The 22,320-nt window shown below is 40.0% G+C and overlaps 1 long non-coding RNA gene across 1 annotated transcript; it reads right to left on the bottom strand.

Moving 5' to 3' along the window:
• Positions 1-8,018: 8,018 nt before the first annotated feature.
• LOC122556911 lies at positions 8,019-19,059 on the bottom strand. The gene is made up of 4 exons (XR_006313699.1): positions 19,013-19,059; positions 17,264-17,310; positions 17,026-17,084; positions 8,019-8,866 (listed from the first exon to the last, which is right to left on the bottom strand). It is a non-coding gene; the product is annotated as an uncharacterized LOC122556911 (long non-coding RNA).
• Between the last annotated feature and the right edge of the window lie 3,261 nt (positions 19,060-22,320).

Here is a 22,320-nt window from a genome sequence, read left to right as displayed (position 1 = left end):
TCGACTATACACACATGGCACTGGAGAGGACCATATTACACCACTGTGGAATTCTATAGAAGAAGAGCTTCTGTTTGATTAAGGCACAGTTGATTTGTGATCACCGTTACTGCTTCCTGAAGGTGTATGCCCACTGCGCTGGCAGCTGCCATGACTGCTTCATCCTGGAGCATCCTCGTGTACCTGGTATATTTGAGATTTCAGCTGCCTTTAAAGACTAGCTAATGGGAAATCATGGCTACCCACTGTGACCATGGCTGATGACTCCATTTAACAATACTAAAACTGATACTGAGCACAGATTCAATGTTTACCTGTCCTGTGACCAGGGCCATGGAGGAGCAGAAGATAGGGCTGATGGGGATGTGGTTCTTCTGTTTGGGTCAGTCTGGATGAGAGAGAGGTTGTCTCCAGTGTAGCTTGGACAGAGTGTGCCTCATCACTCTGTGACCTGGTGTGCTATGCTGTGCAAACTGGAGCAGGAAACTAGGCAATGTGGTAGATGCTGGGATAACAAAAGCATTCTTACAAGGAGGACAAGGACAGTGGTAGGAGGAATCTCTGTAACACAGCTCAGCCATGTCACTACCACAAGGCAGATATACCTGACTGATATCTGGTTCCAGTAGATGAGAGCTGAGGACAGAGACCACCATGGAATGTAGAATAGTTGTTGGCTACCATGCCAGTCCTTGATTTGCATTGTCGGAGCGACCTGCAGCCTTTACTTGTTTTGTTGACAATTTTATTTTCTGTCAGTAAACAAAAGCTCACCTTTGGAATTCTCTGACTGATTGCCTGTTTTCCGAGTGGACAAGTACAGGCTGTGAGTCTACATTGAACACTGGGAAGAGAGTAGTGATGATTTAGAGAGGTTAGACAGGATGTGTCTGAGGTAAACTGTGTGACCTGATGGCTAAACAGTGACACTATCGTGAGAGGATGGTGTTCTATGTGCAAGGGAATGTCAGCCATGCCTGCTATATACTGTGAGCAGCATGGTTTGTGGTGACTGTGTCTTACTTCTGAGTTGCAAAGGGGCAACAGCAAATTGCCAACACTTGTCCAGGGTTTCAGTAGCCTTTTAAAGATAGCATGAGAGGAATATCAGTGAGTTGTTATGTTGTGAACTGTTCTGGGAACTGGTGGATGGCAGATTGGGAGTAGAATTGGGTATTAGGGGCACAGTTGGGCGAATAGGTAGTTGAGGAAGTGTGTTTGGTAAGATATGGTGAGATATCGTAGTGGAGAGATAATCTTTGTTAAACTCAGTGAAATGCTGTTTACCCAAAAATTGTAAGATTCACCTCATTGTGTCTGTACCAGTTTTTCGAGAGATCCAATTCTTTGTTCTTTCCCATAGCCCTGTAAATATAGTATGCCAACCACAAGATGCTTGCATATTTATCCAATAGAGAAGTTTACAATTAGAAACATTTCCCTGCATAGATAATACTTCAGAAAACAAAGCTGTAAAGTATTTTAAAATCTTTTATTTAACTCAATCTATAACTTATACAAAAAGGTTTCCCTTTCACAGGTTGAGCTTTTATCTAAACCCTTTGATTTCCAGAAAAAAACTTCAGGTATAATGGAAACAGTAAAAAAGCAGAAGATGGGCATGTTCGTTATCACACAATTGAGACGAAACCAAAATAGTCAACAATTTTGTGACCAATATGTGTAGAATTGTTTTTAAAATGTGAAATGTATTGTACTTTGGAAAATGTTTCTCATAATTGCATTTACCTTTTTGTTGCAATTCCAGCTTCAAGATATTTTTACTTTCTTTTCTTAAGTCTCTTCATGTTGTGAACGATTATGGTTTTCCCTTTTTCTATGGCTAAACTTTGAGTCTGGTTAACTCCACACTAAAGCAGCACAGATGTGATCAAGAACTTGCCATACAGAGATCAAAATAATCACCAGCCACTGATAAAGTGGCACCAATTTTAACATAACCATACTGGTAGAAACAGGACCAGGGAATAGCTATTATTACCTGGTCTGTTTCTTTTAATGTAATTCAGACCTGACTGAAATATTTACTAGATGGATTGAGAGAATGTCAGCAGGGTTTGCTGCCATACCAACCCTGGAATGAAATGAATTTAGGCCACATGAGGCTCAATAAGGCAAGTTTTAATATTTATTCTTCCCAGATCTACAAATAAAGTTCATGATTTCTTGCCCTCAACTCATTCCTTTCCTCATAGTAAGGATCCCTGCAAAACTGCCCACCTTCGAATCTGCACCGGTGAACAGGTTTTGGTCATGGATTATGACCATGCTTCCCATTGATATCCTGTGAAGAATGAGGGAAAATTAAGCAGTAGGAACTAACTGATTCCTGGCCACAAAAAAAAAGCATCCAAATTTTATTCTTTCACAAGTGGGCAATAAATTTCATTGCAAGACTGGCTTGTCACTGCAAACACACTAGAAGTTAAAATTAAATGTGTGTGACTACCAAAGAATTCTACTAACTATACTGTCCATGAATTGTTTTTCAATAAGGTATGAATTATTATGTTTCATAGAACATCTTTCCTTTGACCACAGAAGATTAAGAGGAATTTAATGCAGATAAATCACAAAGGTTTAACATACAGTACTGTTACAATTCCATGTTAATACTGGACAACTTAGATTCTAGAATAAAACCTGGATTGACAGAAATTTGATATAATCTTTGCAGTTGGCTACTGCAGTGGTGGGTCACCGGACTATATCTGCTCAAGACTGCAGATGTTCTTTAATGACAAAACACAGAAATATTACACAAAGGAAAACTAAAGGGCTGAATTTTCCAGGCTCCTGAAGGACTTGGGAAGTGGAAAGTTGGTTTGGAAAATATAGTGATATTGGAAAATGAGATTCTCAATGCCAAATAAAAATGGTCTGATCTTCCAACCAAAGTATAAAAGACGAGATGAGAATAGCGAGAGATCTATTTTCATGCATTAACAATCATTAGTACCACACCTTGCCTAATTTATAAGCAGCTTCCTGTTCTCCCACATGGCAGAGAGATATTAAACAGCAACAATTCCCCACCTACCAGTCAGAGTGGGTTCCTGACAGCTCCAGCTCACCACTTGCTTCTTCGGTCTTCCATCTTCAACAGCAGTCCGCAATATCTCAGGTTACGTTCCATGAGCAACACTCCCAAGCAGGATATTCACAACCCAGCCTCTCCACATTATCAAGTCACATCTCTGACCCCCACTTAGAATACAGTGCTCCAGTAGTTCCATCAGTGGGTACAGGCAGAGTTCATAAAAGACATCATTCGATGTCCAGACCATCATTCGATCAGACCAGGGACCTTGGACACAATCAATTTCTTGTGACTACCAGGGTCAGGGTCTCTCTACAGTCCAGGCAGTGGGATCAGGGTCAGTCCTGCAGGTTCAGTTGAATAAATCCAGGGATTAGGGGTAAGTCAGTTGGAGAGATTCATGGAGATCAGTCAGATGGTTTGGTCACTGATCAGTCGTAACATATCAGTCAGGACTCCGAGCCATGGTCATTCCAAGGGTTCTGTTCACCAAAAGTTAAGGGGTCACCAGGATCCTGGTTTTGGTGAAGCAACACTGCATTACTATGTTAGCGTGACAAAGCTGTCTGCTTGGGATTTAGGGAATAAAATGAGGAAATTAGCAGTTACAGACATAAAGACATAGAGTCATGGAGTCCTACAGCATGGAGACAGGCCCTTCAGTCCAAACTGGTCCATGCCGACCAAAATGTCCAGAAACATGAACCCCATTTCCCTGCACTTGGCCTACATCCTTCTAAAGCCTTCCTACCCATATATTTGTCCAAATGCCTCTTAAATGATGCTAATACACCTGCCTCACCACTTCTGCTGGCAGATCATTCCACATGTATACAACACTCTTTGTAAAACAGTTGCCCCTCAGGTTCCCTTTTATTCTTTCTCCTCCAGTCTTGAACTGATGCCCTCTAGTCTTTGATTCCTCAAATCTTAGGAAAAAGACTGAATGCATTCACCATATCCATGCCTCTCATGATCTCATACATTTGTATAAGATCCGCCTTCAATCTCGTAAACTCTAAAGCTTGTCCAACCTTTCCCTGTAACTCAGACAATTGAATCCTGACAACATCCTTATAAATTTATTCTGCACTCTTTCCAGTTCAATAAGCTCCTTCCTACAGCAAGGTGACCAAAACTGAATACAATACTTCAAGTGCAGCCTCACCAATGTCCTGTACAACTGCAACATAACTTCCCAGCTTCTATACTCAATGCCTTGACTGATGAAGGCCTGTGTGCCAAAAGCCTTCTTGACTGCCCTGTTTACTTGTGAGCCCACTTTCAGAGAACCTCAACTCCAAGGTCCATCTGTTCCCCTACCTTTCTTAAGGCTGTACTATTCACAGTGAAACTCCTACCTTGATTTGACTTTCCAAAGTGCAAGACCTCAAATTTATCTATATTAAATTCCATTTATCATTTCTCAGCCCTCTACCCCAGCTGATCAATGTCCTACTGCAATTTCTGATAACCTTCCTCTCTGTCCACGATACCGTCTATTTTAGTGTCATCTGCAAACCTACTAATCATGCCTTGTGCATCCTCATCCAAATCATTGATATAGATGACAAATAGCAGTGGACCCAGCACTGACCCCTGAGGCACTCCACTAGTCAGAGGCCTCCAGTCCAACAAACATCCTTCACTATTACCCTCTGCTTCCTACCATCAAGTCAATTGTATATCGAATTTGCCAGTCCCCTTGGATTCCATGTGATCTAACTTGCCAAAGTATCCTACCATGTAGAACCTTATCAAAGGCCTTACTGAAATCCATATAGACTACGTCTACCGGCCTGCCATCGTCAAGCTTCTTGATGACTTAATCAAAGAACTTTAACCAATTAGTGAGGTATGATCTTCCACACACAAAGCCATGCTGATTATTCCTAATAAACCCCTGTCTTTCCAAATGCATGCATATCTTATCCCACAGAATCATCTCAAGTAACTTACCCACCACAGATGTTAGGCTGACTGGTCTATATTTCCCAAGTTTTTCTTTGCAGCCCTTCTTGAATAAGGGCACAACATTCTCTACCCTCCAGACTTCTGGGGCCTCATCTGTGGCTAAGGATGATGCAAAAATATCAGTCAGGACCCCTGCAATATTTTCTCTAACCACTTGCGGCGTTCTTGGATATATTTGTTCAGGTTGAGAAGATTTGTCCATCTTCATACATTCTAGTATATCCAACACCTCCTCTACTGTGATATGGACTGTCCCCAAGATATCACCACTAACTTCCCTAAGTTCCCAAGTCTTCAAGTTTTTTTTCCATGATAAACATCAAGGAGAAATATTCATTGAGGACCTCAGCCATCTCCTTACAGTTCTACAAACACATGTCCTCTTTGGTCCTCGAGGGGCCTATTCTCTCTCTAGTTATTCTTTTTCCTTTAATATACTTAAAGAACCTCTTTGGATTCATCCTAATCTTCTCAGCCATGGCTATCTCATGCTCCCTTTTTGCCCTGCTGATTTTCTTCTTCAGTAAACTCCTGTATTGCTTGTATACCTCCAGGGATTCCCTTGATCCCAGCTGCTTATACCTGAGCTAAGACTCCTTTATTTTTGCTGATCAAAGCCTCAATATCTTGTCATCCAGGGTTCTCTATTCCTGTAAACCTTGCCTTTCACCCTCGCAGGAACACATGGACCTTGAACTCCAGCTATCTCACTTTTAAAAGCCACCCACTTGCCAGAGGTCCCTTTGCCTGCAAACAAACCACTCCAATGAAACCCTGCAAGCTCCTGTCTAATTCTATCAAAATTTATGTTGCCCCAATTTAGAACTTGAAGGTGTGGACCAGGTTTGTCCCTCTCCACAACTATTTAAAAATGTCTAGAACTATGGTCACTGGTCCTAAAGTGCACCCTCAGTGTCACCTCCGTCAACTGTCCTACCTTGTTTCCCAAGAGTAGGTCGAGTTTTTCCCCTTCCCTCTATCTATTGCTTGAGGTAACTTTCCTGAACGTTCTTAACAAATTCTACCCCACCAAAGCCCTTCACAAATTGGCAGTCCCAGTCTATGTTAGGAAAATTAAAATCCCCAACTATGACAATCCAATTGCTCCTGAGAGTCTCCCCAAACTCCCTGCATATTTGTTCCTCTAATTTCCGTTGACAATTTGGGAGCCTATAAGTACAACCCCAGTAACATCACCATCCCCTTCTTATTTCTTAGCTCCACCCACAAAGCTTCACTGGATGATTCTTCAGTTATTTCATTTAAATTTATTTCCGTTAAACAAACAGTATAGTTGGGAAAGTATGGAAGTTCAAAGACAACGAGAGGATAAGAAAGAAAGGACATGAAGATTTGTGGGGTTACGTGGATTGCAAGGCTGAATCTGTACCTCACTTCTCAAAGCACTATCGATGTCCTTGTCCAAATCACAAATATGCAATGAGATTGCAAATGACCACCATCACACCCAGAATTGGTGTTGTTGTATTTTCTCTGAGGAAGGAGGATCCACCTTTCTGTGATGCTCTTCAAAGGGCAATAGCATCAAACAGACACCCAGACAGTACAAGTAGAAGACATCTGTTAGCATAAAATACTGTTTGTGAACCTTGAACACTGACCTACTCTTTTGTCTAAAAATCCTGGTCACAAGCAATCTTATTACAATGTTACAAATCAATCCTATTAATGGGATGTGGACTGGAAAGATTCACTCCCATTGCCAAATTTGTAATCATCTTCCATGTTCCATAACCAAGATAAGGTGCAAGAGTGGCTCACTTCATACCTTGGACTGTAAAATGATCACGCCATATGCAATAATGACTTTCTTGAGTACTGTGTGTGTTGGGGATCAGGAGAGGGGTTCTCATTATTGTTGTCACACATAGAATCTCCCACTGCATATGTATAAAAGGGTTTGCAGAAAAAAATGCCTCATTCAGGACAACAAAGTACAATGTTTGTGTAGAGGCATACCACTGATCTCCTAATTGGGGTGTTTGAGTGATCATGTTCAAATGTTATTTGTGTTTGCTATGACTGCTGAATGATCACATGACTGAGGAGCTGCTTTGTTTCTGATATTGCCAACATAGACTCATTGGCACAGTCCCTTGTGGATTCAGGCACAGAAGCTATGATCATCTCTGTGGCTACTGCACCGAAGGTGTGACATGAACGGATGGTCTGGAAGCCCAAGACCAGCATCAACCTCCAGTGGCTGTGCAGCTTCTGCTGGCCTGCATGTGGTGGTGCTTACTGATACCATCTCATCTCCTTATAAGCAAGGGGCATCTGGAATAATGTCAGTGTCCCTCATCCTCCTGTCAGTGCCATTGCTGAACACAAGTGATTAGATAATTAGTGTGCAGGGCTGTGCATATAGCAGGCAGATACTGGGTATGCTGAACCTTTATGTCCATGGCAGCTGTCTACCTGTCCACAGAGACAACCATACACTTGCATACCAGAGGCACAAGGTACAGATAGTATTGGTTGCAGTCCTCCAAACTTCAAGTCAGTTTGCTCATTGCCTCCAAAAAACTTGCCTGCTTCTCCTTTGTCTGCTCGTGGTTTTAAATGAAGCTATTAATGGCTGACACAATGGGGACCTCTCCTGCTCTGGAGTTGAGCAGATGCCTGGACTCTAGCAATCATCTGAGTGTCAATGACCTGGGCATTTCTTCCTTGACAAGCTGCAAAGACATGGCAGTGAAATGCTGAAAGAATGTACCTACCGAAGTGTCACCATCTGAGCTGGGGGAGGATACGTTGTCATTGGTTCCTTCTTAAACAGGTCAGACAACTCTGACCAGAATGTTATAAATGAATTTTCCCACGTGTCCCACAATACCAAAGCAGTCAAATCAAGAAGAACACAAGCTAGTACCAAATCAAAACAGTCCCACTTTATTAGGAACAAAATTACAATAAATGTTAATACTAAACATACTGTCCCTAATCTTATTTGGTTGCTTAAGGTTGCAATAGTTCCCAACTCTCTTGTAGATTTACAGTTGCATGCTCTCTGTGGCTCTGTCTCTGGCTCTACAAAGCTGCTTTCTTCTTGTCCCTCTGGATGGTCAACTGGTCTCCCTCTTGCCATGCTATTTTCGGATGGCCTTTTGGAACATTCTATAGTTATGGGCAGTCAGGGAAATATACGTAACAGTTTGAAACAAGAGCCAAACATTTAGATGCCATCTACTGTTAGTTCCTCTGTGCAATAGGACTCAGTGCCTTTGTGTCTGGGCTGTCCTTTGTTTCATAGATAAGTTGTTGGGGCATGTGTGACCAAGATAATTGTGCTTTTTATATTATGCTAATGTCATTAGCACCTGGCTACCATGCTTGCATTGTATCTGGTGCGTAGGTTTTGTGATTTCCAAGTTTTACTCGGCTAATGTAACCAGCATCGCTTGTTGTTTGGCCAAGTTAGCAGTCTGTCTGTGTTTTAGCTGACAGAAGGCTGCTCCAGGTATAGGACACAGCCTGGCCAGTGCATCCTCGGAAGGATCTGTGGTATTTTCCTCAGAGGTGGAGAAGGAGATGAGGTTTGGAAGGACTTCTCTCTTCATTGAGCTGTTTTGCTTACAGGACACAAGACAGTGGATGCGTTGTGAAATATGGTTGGATTTTTGGACATGTTAAGTGCTACCAATGGGAGAGTACCGTAACACTTCACAATGAGTCTTAATTGAAGGTCTTGGCATCCCCTCGTGAGCAAACATGTTACTCTTCTGCTAGGGCAAGTGTTATCTCTTCATAGGACATACACGCTTCACCATCTCTCGTGGCTCTCGCAGTCTGAATTGCAGGATGTTTATCCTAGGAATGATAGAAAAGGAGAGATTATATGAAATGCAAACAGCTGGTACAGTTGTTAGTGCACATGCAGGTGGAGGACAGATGGTGAGGTGACCTGGGTGATTAAATGGGCAATGCAGTGGGCATGCAGGGTTACTGGTATGGAGGGTCTGGGATGAGTATGATTGAGAGAGGGAAGATGCTGGAGGCAATAAAGAGAGTGGTGGCCCATGAACCTTGGTGAGAGATGGGTGCAGTTGCAGAGTTGGAGGGAATGTGTGGTTGCAGAGAGGAGATGGTGGCGCTTATACTCCACAAGGTAGAACATCTTAAACTCCAGGCTGTAGATACTTCATTGACCTGGGTGAACACTTGGGTCCAGGCTGGTGGGGTCTGGTGCTATGGTATCCTCTAGCTGTCTGCAGCAAAAAGAGCATGTCCTTCTTCTTCATCACACCATCCATCAGGATCTCCAGGTCTCTGTCAGCATACGGTGGTATTAACCTGCCTTTATTTGCCATTTCTGGGAAAAGACTTCTAAACACTGAAATTGTGAAGGACATTTCCTAACTGACAGTACTTGAGTTGATGATAGCTTGGATTTAAACACAGCACTGGAAAAGGGAATCTGGAATGTCCTGGTAGTGTCGAGTACTTGTACCATTGGTGAGAACATGACAGTGTCAATGGGCCACCAGACAGTCACAGTGCATACTGTGTAATGAGCTGAAAAATGTGTTGCTGGAAAAGCGCAGCAGGTCAGGCAGCATCTAAGGAGCAGGAGAATTGACGTTTCGGGCATAAGCCCTTCTTCATTCCTCACTTTCTCCATACTGTGTAATGAGGTGACCACCATAAAACTGCATGCAAAAACTCATTAGAGCTAATGAAGAGAAATCCTCCATGAATCTCCCCAAAACTGATATAGCTAGTTTTCCGTGAAATTCAAAGTTATATACTGCAGTTAGAAAAATCTTATAACATGAACAATAAAACAAACTTTTAACCTATTTCCTAAAATTATCTTTTTACAGATACTCAATTGCAGAGATATTTTACTGACACTCAACTCCTGAAGTTTTAATTTAATTGATTCCTCTCAATTTATTTTACTTGAAATGCAGGAGGCAGCTTTTTGATTCTTTTTCTGGTCTACTCGGATACATTTTCCTAATGACATAAACATTCTTCAGTTTTAATAATTGAAAATTTCTATTAAAACTCTTTTGGCTTGGACAGTCTACAAAATAAAACACATCATATGGGGTGACGAGTTGCTCAAAGCTTGATTCACCTGCTGGAAAAAAATGCTTTCCGAATTTCTGAATTGAAATCCTGATTCTTTCAAACTAAATTCAACAGCTAAACTAATAGCTTTCTGCTTCAAATTCAGCAGTATAAACATCCCATCTATCAACACAATAGAGTTCTGCCAGGAACTTAACTGAAGTCACAAGCCTCCTTGGAAACCAGTGTATCCAGATCATTGTTCTAAATGACTTTTTCACAGTCTGAAGGTTCCCTAACTAGAGGCAGAGATTTAAGGTAAAATAATTCAACATGAGTAAAGTGCATTTTTATGATATGGATTAGACTGCCTAACAGGGTGCTGAAGTACATTGATTAGAAACTTTAAAAATAGAATTAAATAAATAACTGAAGGAAAGGGAATTACATATTTATGGGAAATGAGAGGCAGGATGGGATAAAAGGATTTCTGTTTGAAAAACCCAAAGCTATGATGGGTTGAACTGCCTGCTTTCGTACCCTACTATTTAATGATTCTATATGAACATGGCATGAATGCTTGTAACAAGACCAGTTCCATAAATTCTTATACGTTTTTGAATATAAGTTAGTGAATTAAAATGAACACTACTGGTAAGACCTGCCAATTAAATAAAAAGACGGTTTTATTGCTTCTTATTAATTTATTATTTGGTGAGATAACATAATATTCACTTGGCTTTCTAAGAAATAAGCTCTTACAAACCCTTTTGTTATATTAATTAAGATTTGTGCCAAATGCTAAATAGTATTTCAGTTTAGGAGGAAGTTCATGGTTTCAAAGAATAAATGATTCAAGGAAATAAATTTCAATATTAGGCTTTCCTAAAATTCAAAGAAAGTCACAGAATGGTCAGCATGTGTATTAAAAACATACTACTACAATTTGGATTTGCCATTAGAGAAAATTCCCGGATATCTTGTTCGAATATATTCCTTTCACTAATATTGCCTAACTATTGTTAGGCAGTAAGTCCATTTAGGAGAAAAAGTGGATGGGTAATTGAGTAGAAGTCTTCTCTGGGGTCCCATTGATCAGCTGTAGCAATTTTAAAAGCAAATAGACTGGACATGATCTGATGTTCTGATCAAAAATCGTTGAGCTAAAACATTTAAATGAATGGGACTTCAGCCCTTGGTGCCTCAATTCCAGAGGTAAACTGACATCATCCTCACAGTGGGCCTTCTTTCAAAGTGGGACTGTCACTGGCTATCCAGCCAACAAGTGAGACTCATGCCACCACACCCTTCTTCTCTCCACAGATACTGCCTGCTTGCTGTGTTTTCCCATTTTTGTTTTTTCTTCTCATTACAGGCAAGCCATATACGTTTTATGTGTTACCTAGACTTTGATCAAAACTGTCATGAATTGCAACTTTTGAAGTGGCATGAATGGATAAATGAGAACCAGCAACTTCAATTATTTTGGGAGAATTTGTGCTCCTTAAACTACTTCTTAATTTCACTCCTCGTGGTGTGTTTTCACTCCAGTGAATGCAAATAAAAAGGACATGGAGAAACACCAAAGAAATTAATGGGAAATCCTAAAAGACATTTGCTGCCAGGAGAAATCTTAGCAGGATCTGGAAGATTTTTTAAAATGCCAAAATGAAAGAGGTGGTGTTATTGGTTACTGTTCATAAGAAAATATTTAATTGAGTGCTTTCCTTTGCACTTCATCAAGGAAGTCGAGTCTGAAAGTGTCCATTCACATTCTTACCATCTGTCTCTTAATCCTTGAATGTAAGAATCACTCAAATTGGTTTAAAAAGACTGGGATATTAGCCACCACATTGAAAACAGAAAGACTTGGAAAGGGCAGTAGTGAATAAAGAATAATGCAGTATTTTCTAATTATGATATTTGAACACAGAAAAAGAGAATTTAAATCTCTGCCAGTTAGCTTCAAAGGAAAACCACAGAATCTGATTAGCAGACTCTTGTGCATTTCTGTTCAAATTGTTCAAATCAGTCAACAGTACCTTTTATTTTAGAGTTTATTAAGTTGTATAATTGCTGAACGTGCTGTATTTTTCTACTTCTCTTAGTCAGTGCTAAGTGGACCCAGGTTAGAAATAATATGAATTACTTACATGTTAAAAAATGTCTACAATTCCGACCAAGTACTCCCAGGTATAACATTTTCTAAGGATCTTCTAATATTTAAATCGCCCATGTCTATTTATTTATATGGCTGAAAAATATATATTACAACACAATAAGCACACATGTAATTTTCATAGCAAGCTAAAATTGGCCCTGATTTTAACTGTGCATGGGTTTTAAATTGGTGACAAAACAAATTGGAAATTACTCAGTCCATCATAAAACAGTCTGGGGTATTTTAACTCCCAGACATTACTAGCACCCTGCAAACCTTTATGTTGTTGCATAGAAGATACCAGTTTGGAAAACTGGATTGCAGTTAATGCATGTTGGCATGTTGGTAGGTTGAGACAATGGGCTTCCAGAGAATCTCACAAGGGGCATTAGGAAAACCAACAGCAGTTGAGGCTACAATGTTTCATGTGTAACTTGGAGAACTCCTGCATCTCATGACCCCACAAAGAAAAGCAAATCCTAGAATCCCTACAGTGTGGATGCAGGCCATTTGGCCCAGCGAGAGCAAACTGACCCATCAAAGAGCATCCCACCCAGACTTACCCCCCTCCCAATCCCTGTAACCCTGCATTTCCTATGGCTAATCCACTAACCTGCACATCCCTGGAGAGTATGGGCAATTTAGCACGGCTGATCCACCTAACCTTTGGAGAACCCAGTGGAAACCCACACAGACATAGGGAGAATGTACAACTCCACACAGACAGTCACCTGAGGATAGAATTGAACCCAGGTCCCTGACGCTGTGAGGATAACTCAGCTGTTTGTGTCTCTTTATGTTTGTAGCATATTTTAATTCTCTTCATTCTGCTGGGAAAATTACACATATATTCGGACCCAGAATTGAAATTTTAAAGAAGGAATAATGATATCCTTGGACCTCCCAGTCTATATGTGAAAAGGCCCCACCTGCTGTAGGTAGGAAAGACAGCCTGAGTAAAAAAATAGTGTCAGGATAACAAGGATGAATTTCCAGGGAATAGGAAAGCATTAAAATTGCAGCTGCTACTTAATCTATTTTCAAATGGGCAGGCAAGGTTATAATCACCTTCTCAAAAACAAATTCTTTAAACTTTTGCATTTATTTGGCGCTGATTTGAAATTTCTGCAGTTTAAGTACTGATCTACTGACTGATGCAAACATACATACTGTTTCCCCAAGTTGTGTTATCTAAACGCTTTACAACGTTTTACATAATTTTGAGCACCAAGGCTAGTCAGTGGATTTTGGTTCCAGTTCATGGGGCTTTGGCAACAACACTGAGGAAAGTGAGTATCTACTGTTGGGCTAGTCTGTACCTGGAGCATCCAGGTGCCAGTTTTCTAGTGAACATCATAACCAGGAAAGTAGGGAGGATTTTAAAGTAAACAATGGGATAAGGGATCATTTCTGGGAAGAGGTGCGTGTACGGAATGAGCTGCCAGAGGAAGTGGTGGAGGCTGGTACAATTGCAACATTTAAGAGGCATTTGGATGGAAATATGAATAGGAAGGGTTTGAAGGGATATGGGCCGGGTGCTGGCAGGTGGGACTAGATTGGGTTGGGATATCTGGACGGCATGGACGGGTTGGACCAAAGGGTCTGTTTCCATGCTGTATATCTCTATGACTCTATGACTCTATATGGTAAATAAAAGAGTCGAGACAGAAAATTATTATTGTGGGAAATAATAAGTAGAACATGACAAGAAGAATCTACATCTAAATTTAAATCAACAGGTAAAAATAGAAATTTAAAAAATAACAAAACAACAAAACTAAGGCTCAAACAAAAACAGAAATAGTTGGAGAAACGCAGCAGGCCTGGCAGCATCAGTGGAGAGAAAGCAGAGTTAATGTTTCAGGTCTAGTAACATGTTTTCAGTTCTGGTTCTGGTTCTGGACAAGGGTAACATTGCTTTCCTTCCACAGATGCTACCAGACCCGCAGAATTTCTCCAGCAACTCCTGTTTTTACAGATTTCCAGCACCTGCAGTTTTTTGTTTTAAAACTAAAGGCTCTAAACCTGAATGCATTTAGTATTCAAAACAAAGCAGATGAACTAACTGCATTACCTTATTTCTATTTGCACTATCTGAAAGCCATTACAGGGCCAGGGCTGCAGGTTGACATCGATTGGAATCTATATATTGAAGACCACATGTTATTTAGGAAGGATAGGAAACTCGGTGGCTCCATTAATTAATTATACTATTAACACCAGAGAGAAGTATATCCTAAGTTCAAGAAACCAGGATGTAGAAGCAATTTGATCGAAATACCCAATTATAAAAGTAGGATATCGCTTATGGGAATTGTGTACATGATTCTTAATAACAGTCACATGGTAGGATAGAATATAAAATAATATATAATGGGAATTGTTGAGAAAGGTGCAGAGCTAATCATAGGGAATTTTAAATTACATATAAACTGGAAAAGGCACATTGGCAAAGGAGTTCATAACATTTTGTGGGATTAGTTTCTTGGAATAGCACATTTTGGAGGCAACCAGAAAATAGGCTATACTAGACCTAGTATTGTACAATAAATTAGGACTAATTAATGACCTTATAATGTAGATGCCCTTGATAGCAACAATCATAATTCAGTGGATTCGAGACTACTATTTTAAGCATAAATAAGCTGACCTAGATAAAATAAGTTTGTAATTTAAATGAAGGGATAGGACAATAGATATGAAGTGGAATAGTACTAAAACTAAATAACTGCTTGTGCTAGAAAACAGAAGCAAAAAACTGAAAAGGTTGGTGAAACCCAATAGGTCTGGTAGCATGTGTAGAGAGAGAAAAATAGGGTTATTTTGGGAAAAACATGATATTTATGCTCATGATAGGGTAGGAGCTGTGAATGGAGTACATGGAGAGAGTGCCTTAAGGACAGAGAGAGAAAAACGGGATTGGCAAAGAGATAGCTGATACTAAAATGTCAGAGAGATAAATACTGACTAGGGTGTTAATGAGAAGTGAAAATAGTTGAAATTGGGTTGGCTGTGGTGGGAGCAACCCATACATACAGGAGTTAAGGGTGTGGGAGGAGAGTAACAAACATAGAAGCGGGTGTTAATGTTCTGAAGTTGTTAAACTTTTTTCCCAATCTGAGCAAATATTGAGTCCTGAAGGCTGTACCTAGGCAGAAGATGAGGTGTTGTTCCTTTAGCTTGAATTGAGCTTTACTGGAGTGTAACAGCAGCCTGAGACAGAAGTGTTGGCATGGCAACATAGTGGTAGGCAACTGGAAGTTCAAGGTCATTTTTATGGATAGAGCATAGTAATTCAGCAAAACTGTCACCCAGTCTGCTTTTCATCTCCCAGTGTAGAGGTACTTTGGTAATGATGGGGGTGGTGGGGAGAAGGAGTGAGATGGATAGATGGAAACGGTTCCCAGACAGAGCAAGAGAAAAAAAGGAAGCAGACAAAGGGATTGCTGAGAATAAGCTGGGAAAGAAGTAAAGCTGAATAGGCCATCATGGGAACTGTGAATAGTTGAAAGTGGGTTGGCTGTGCTGAGAGCAACCCACACAGACCAGGATCTGAGGATGTGGAGCTATGTAAAGAACATGGTAGGAGTTGTTTTTCTAACTCTGTTTTCCTCTCCCAGTTGCTATCAGCACTTTCTGTTTTTGATTGTTTAAGAGTCAACCATGTTGCTGTAGATCTGGAGTCACTTATAGGCCAGCAGATTTCCTTCAAGAAAGGACTTCAATGAGCCAGATGGTTTTTTTTTTTGAAAACCAATTATAGTTTTATAGTCCCTGTGACTGAGGCAAGCTTTCAATACCTATAGAAATTTCATCAGCTTCAACAGTAACATTTGAAACACATCCTCAGAGCAATAGTTGAAACCCCTGGATTTCTTTTCCAGTGACATTAAATCCGTATTCACCACTAATGTCTTTCCATTTAGTACTGACATTGTACTTCCCTTTTATCTTTTCCTGTCTTTTTATGAACACTATGTTTTGAATATTAAGCAACCAGTCCTCCCAGTTTTAAGCCATGTAACATCAACTGTGTCTTCTGGCTCAGCTAATGATTGTCCTACTGTATCATTTTCCAGCTGCTCCATGCTACTGACTCTTTGGGGAAACTATGGAAAAAGGCAACAGACTGCAAGTAGCAGGGCACCACCTGCAACAACTATCTGATCTACCAAAATATTTAGTTTGATATTTAGAGGTAACGTGGTAGCACAGTGTTTAGCACTGCTGCTTCACAGTGCCAGAGATCCTCGTTTGATTCTACACTCAGGCAACTGTCTAGGTGGAGTTTGCACATGCCTGCGATTTTCTCCCACAGTCAAATTATGTGCAGGCTAGGTGGATTAGCATGCTAAATTGCCCCATAGTGTCTAGGGATGTGCAGGCTAGATGGATTAGCCATGGGAAATGTAGGGAAACGGGGATGGGGTGGGTCTGGGTGGGATGCTCTTCAGAGGGTTGATGTGAACTTGATGCTTCCACACTGTAGGGATTCTATGATTTCAATGATCGGATGGTGCAAGATCCTGGTGGCTTCATCAAGGCATTCTTCATGTCTGGATCAATACTCATTCAAAGCAACATCATCAGTAATGAGTGAAAAGAATATCCTTATTCTGCAAAGAGCTAACTGTCCAATCTCCCTTTCATGCAAAGGTTGCAGTATAGATTACTGCCAAGGGAAGGAGTCATGGTTGCTATCAGCATCACAGGTATAACATAACATGACATAAGTAACATTATGTCTTTCAAACTAGACCAACGGCCAATAAATATAATGAAAATCCTTTACCATGGTGAAGATTCGATCATTCGGAGTATGGCAGCATGGTGGCATCACTTTGAATAAATCTGCAACACAGAATACATGCAATGCTCTCTCATTGTTTTTACACACAATAAAATGGACAGCAAATCATCTGGTACCTATTTGGTTGGACTGTTGGTTCCAAAACATGGCACATATAAAATTATATTAAAAGGTTGAAGAGTCAAATTGAGAAGATTCAGCAAAAAGTAACACTGCTCACCTGATAATATTTCCCCTCCTTACTATCTTGATGACAGCAAGAGTAAACTGGATAACAGAAGAAAAACAATTCTTGAGTATAATTTCTGACCTTGTATCAGTTTTGTTTTTGAAGTAAAATTATTTTGCAAATGCTAGAAACACAATGTGCTGGAGTTGGTCCTCACACACCCCTTTGTTAGCTTCCCTCTCTCCAGCTGCTATCCTCATCTATCATCTCTCCTTGCACTTTCCCCACACCTGTTGAGCCAGACTGTTTGAATTCTTTAGTGTTAAGGCGTTGGAAAAATTTATAATTCAAAAGTTAAAGAGATGAGACTATTTAATAAAATCAAACAGAATTTCAAAATGAATAATTGAGAAGACACTAAACTATTATTTTCTTTCGAAATATGAGGCATCAGCTTGTTCTTAATGAATGTTTTCAAAGAGAAAATTGGTAGTTTTTTAACTTAATTAAGGCAATGATATTACCTCTATTTTTACAACCCATCTGCCTGTTTGAACAAGCTCTACGACTTCTTTAATTATCCTAGAATGCTCATCTGCAAAATATACTCCAGCATCTGGATTTGTTTTAATTATCCTGGAGTAGTCTCCTGCAAATATACTGTGGCATCTGGATTTAATTTAATTATCCTGGCTGATCTGAAAAATCTCATTTGTAAAGGATACCTCTGTATCATCTAATTTTAAAAAATCCTTCTGAACATTTTGTTTAATATCTTACTAATGTTGTTGTTAACCTTTCAGGATAGTGATGTCTTCACCACAGATCCAAAACAGAGTGCTGAAACAAAATTCAGAGAATTTCTGACCTTCAAGATTAGGAGGGTGGTGTTGAGGTTTGAAGTGAAGTAACATTTATGTTATCTAAAACTCAACAGCAATTCACCTCCAATCTGCTCACTTCTAGCTTCAACAGCGCGTCTGTACAGGTCATTCTGCTATAACGCAACAGTAATGTTCCTCTGCAACCTTGCTCTATAGAAAATTGTGCTATGGAAACTGAGATAGAAAATTGCGCTGTAGAAGATGGCTAACAGACAATCACTATACCCGTTCAGTAGAAAGTTTGTGTTATACAAACAACGTCTACAATTCACCAGTTGTGTTATAGCCAATTCACGCTGATGAAACACGCACTATCGCAGAACAACCTCTAGGGAACTAGTCCAACCTTAGCAGATGGTCAGACAGTAAAGACTTTCACAAGCTTTCAGTTTGATACTATTTTTAACTATAACCTGTGGAGACAGATTTTGCTTGTTCTCAGGAAATCAATAAGGAAAATAAAGTTAGAAAGGGCAGGGTCCGTGAGATCATTGCACTTACAGCATTGTTTGTGTATTAAAAGGTACAGTGTGTTTTCTTCAGATTCAGTAAGGTAATATCTGTATGACGGATTAATGTCTATATGGCCGAATTCCTCCCCACCACGCCATCAATTGTAACTAGTATCATCTCCAGATATCCTTCCCCACTCACATCCCCATGATTTTGTTAAACTCTTTCCAATTTCAACCCCAGCAAAAAAAAATCTGTGGTCTTGCCCCTACTTAAATCTATCCCCATTGCATTTTCTACTCAATAATGCAACAAATTGTAAAAGAATCCATCAACAGTGTAATTTATGCCCTTGATGTAATTCACAATGACACTTCACAATCAGCTACAATTTAGCAAACAAAAGTAGATTAACTGTAAACCCTTGTAATCACTCTAAATGATTTATAAGGCAGGTACATACCTTCGTGTTGTGCATCTGTCACCTCAGGCTGGCCGGGCTTCCAGTGCAATGAATGACCTAAGAAAACAATGCTAACAGATAATTGAGCTGTGTGGTGTGTAAAAAGACCACAGTCTTACGTGTGCTTTTCCTCTTTCCTTGCCTCAAGGTAAAAATTTATTTTTCTAAAGGAAGCTAGGCACATCCAAAGCTCTTCCAGACTAAGCTTTTAAGTCAGGCCAAAGGTTAACTGAGATGTGCAAGGGCTATCATAGCATCAGCAAGCAAAGTATGTTCTACAAATATTGTGTCAACATTTTCACTGCATCAACATAGCAACAGAACAAAGGAAGAAATATTGAATTTTCAGACCAAAGTTCTGTTAGATTAAGTTTGGTTTGTACTTAATACCTTTTAAGCTTCCCAAACCATTTATTTGGCAATGTTGACTGTGGAAAACATGAAGCATTTGATATTATGTCATTTTCTTGTAATTGATAAGCTCTTCCTTCCCTTCTCATTTTGCCACCCAACTCTGTTGTAACACACCCTCTGTTCAAGTGAATCAGTGCGATTCCCATTTTGTGCACAGCACCAAGGCTGTCCTGGTTATAATATTAAATGACATACTCCTTGACTGTGAAAGTAATGTATTATCCTTCCTTCTCTTCAACTATTTTTAAACCTTATAATGTTGGTCCCTTCGCCCTTACTCATTTGTCACAACACACTAGGGTAGCACTGTGGAAATCAAGTCCCACTGTTCTCCAGTTTATCTGCTTTGTAAGCACAGGCTCACAGAAAGCACAGACCAGATTTCTGTAATTAACAAAAAAAAATATTTTTTACAAGGAATTAGATTCTAGCTACAAGTAAACAGTGAATCATCAGCACATAGCTCTACAAATTAAAACTGTAATCCCCTCAGAAACTCTACAAGCACATAGACAAATGGACAGAGACAGGGAAAAAATAAAATATGAATGTTATGGATGGAGAGAACGTTATGAAAGCAGTTCAGTAGTCATTGTTCATATGATCTGTCGAGATATGTCTTATAATTCTTGTCAGACTGCCGCATCTCAGGTGTTTTTCTCCAAGTGCTTCCATTGGCTTGCCAGATGCACTTTAAAAAAAGCCAAAGAACTGCAAATGCCGGAAACCAGAAACTCAAACAGAAATTGTTGGAAGAACTCAGCAGGTCTGCCAGCAACTGTGGAATAAAGCAAAGTTAAGTTTATGTTCAATGAACTTTCTTTAGAAGGACGTCGGCCACAGATTTGAGAACCAATCACATCGTTGTTGGCAGGCAGAATGCCATTGTCATTGCTAACTGGTCACTTCTTCATAACCAATCAGCTTTTGGTTGTTAACCAAAACCCCACCTTTGTACAACTTGGATGGCTTCAATTCATCTACAAACACAGCTGTAGCCAACAGCTATTCAAACAGTGTGCACAGTAAGGATATCAGATGATTTGTTTGCAAGCCATTTAGCAATCCTTGGTTTTTAAAACAATTATATTCCCACAATTAAAAATACAAAACTAAAAGACACAATCCTTACACTTTGCTCAATTTTCTGTGTTTCACTCCGACAGAATTCTATTCCTAGTTGTCTCCATATTTATCTTCACATGACCTTTCTTGATTATCCTCAATGTTCCCCAACATTTCATCCTTGCATACCTTCCCTTTCTGATTTACATACTACTTTTCAGAAAGCATATGCGCAAGAATGGGGTCATGATGACATTCCACTTTAAGTCTCTACCACCTCAACTCCCGTGTCTCAGTGGTTTACTACAGTGTGATGCTATGCTTGAAATGCAGTCACATAATCCATCCGCTGGATAGCTTACTGCAAAGAGTGATCCCATTGTGTAAATCTGTACTATCAACACACCACCCTATGCATCATTAAGGTCCATGTCATGTCTCCTCAGGATGACTCACAGTAAGTAGGCAATCTATAAACCTAGATTAACCTGCAGGGGATCTTAGTGGAATGTTGCCCCTCCCACACCTTACTAAAGATGCGATAGGTAACATGTAGTCTTGCCCTGGTGTCCATCCACCAGGTGCAAGCTTTGGGCCAAAGTGAAAACATTGCCTTGAGGGTCCAGCTTAGGAATAGTTAAAAACTTTTCAGTTCAGTGGTGACTGGTGATCTTTTGAGAAAGTACCTTCTGGCTTGTCCTGGAACAATTTCCAGCCCAGATTTGGCAGCTCCTTTCTTTCAGCTAGATTCAGTGTCTCAGATTGAATGCAAAGTGTGATACTCCATGAGTTGTTTCTCCAAATACTGCGCAGACTATTCAGTCAGCTATGGACAGAAGTTTGACAACACCCCAACACGTGGTTTCTGAAACACTAGGGAAGACTCCAGCCCGGCAAGCAAAATGGCAGCAGAGGTCATTCTGCATCATTGGCAAGGGATAATTTCATGTGGGCTACTTGTGGAAGACTTTGCCTTTCCAAAATCAGCTTGTTCAATTTGTTAAAAAAATGTAGTTGAAGATTTCATCTGACCTCACCAAGATTCTGAGACTGCATTCTGATCATCTCTCATAAATGGAAGGATGTCAACCACTTTAATTCCATAGATCTTCCAATACTGTTCTGTTGCTCTGTCCATGCAGTAGAATTCCAGCCACCTGGAATTACCTTCAGCCTAATTGTCAAGATGAAAGCCACGTTGTTTGGCTTTTGACTGAAATCCTGAATCTGAAACTTAACTCCCAGTTGCTGTTCAGGTTGAACACACTGTACATTGTCCAGATGTTTTTTGTTGATGCTGAACTGTACTTCATTGCCCTGATTATAATCCATCACCAAACCATATATTTATATTTACATTGCATTTACTCACTTCCATCCCTACTCCTCCAAATTGTCACAGAAATTTGTATCCACATTTCTCCATCCTTGAGAAATTGTCAGATGAAAGACTACCATATCAACAAAATAACATGGGCTCAATGCTTTGTGTTCAATTTCCAGTGAAACAATAAATTCAATTTTAATCTTAATTCAATATTCTAATAGAACTCATTAGTTGGTGACTTGACTGCAAAATTTAGTTCCATAATGCCATTGATCTTTGCTATGTCAACTTTTAATAAATTCCACTGAACTATTTAGCTCCATGTAGGAGCTCTCTAGTCTTTGGTCCTGACAAGTATTACTTGAAGGGATCTCAATTCAACTCCCAAGTGAGGTGTCTATTGACTTTCACTGCCGCAGTGTACGTAGAGATACCATGTTGACAGTGATTGAAGAGTGGGATTTTGACAAGGAGGTCAGAGGATCAGAAGGCGTATTTAGAG

Source organism: Chiloscyllium plagiosum, chromosome 14, assembly GCF_004010195.1.
Source record: "Chiloscyllium plagiosum isolate BGI_BamShark_2017 chromosome 14, ASM401019v2, whole genome shotgun sequence".
In the NCBI taxonomy this organism is placed as follows: Eukaryota; Metazoa; Chordata; class Chondrichthyes; order Orectolobiformes; family Hemiscylliidae; genus Chiloscyllium; species Chiloscyllium plagiosum.
The sequence above is the reverse complement of the archived record's forward strand: the minus strand, read 5'-3'. Positions and strand labels throughout refer to the sequence as shown.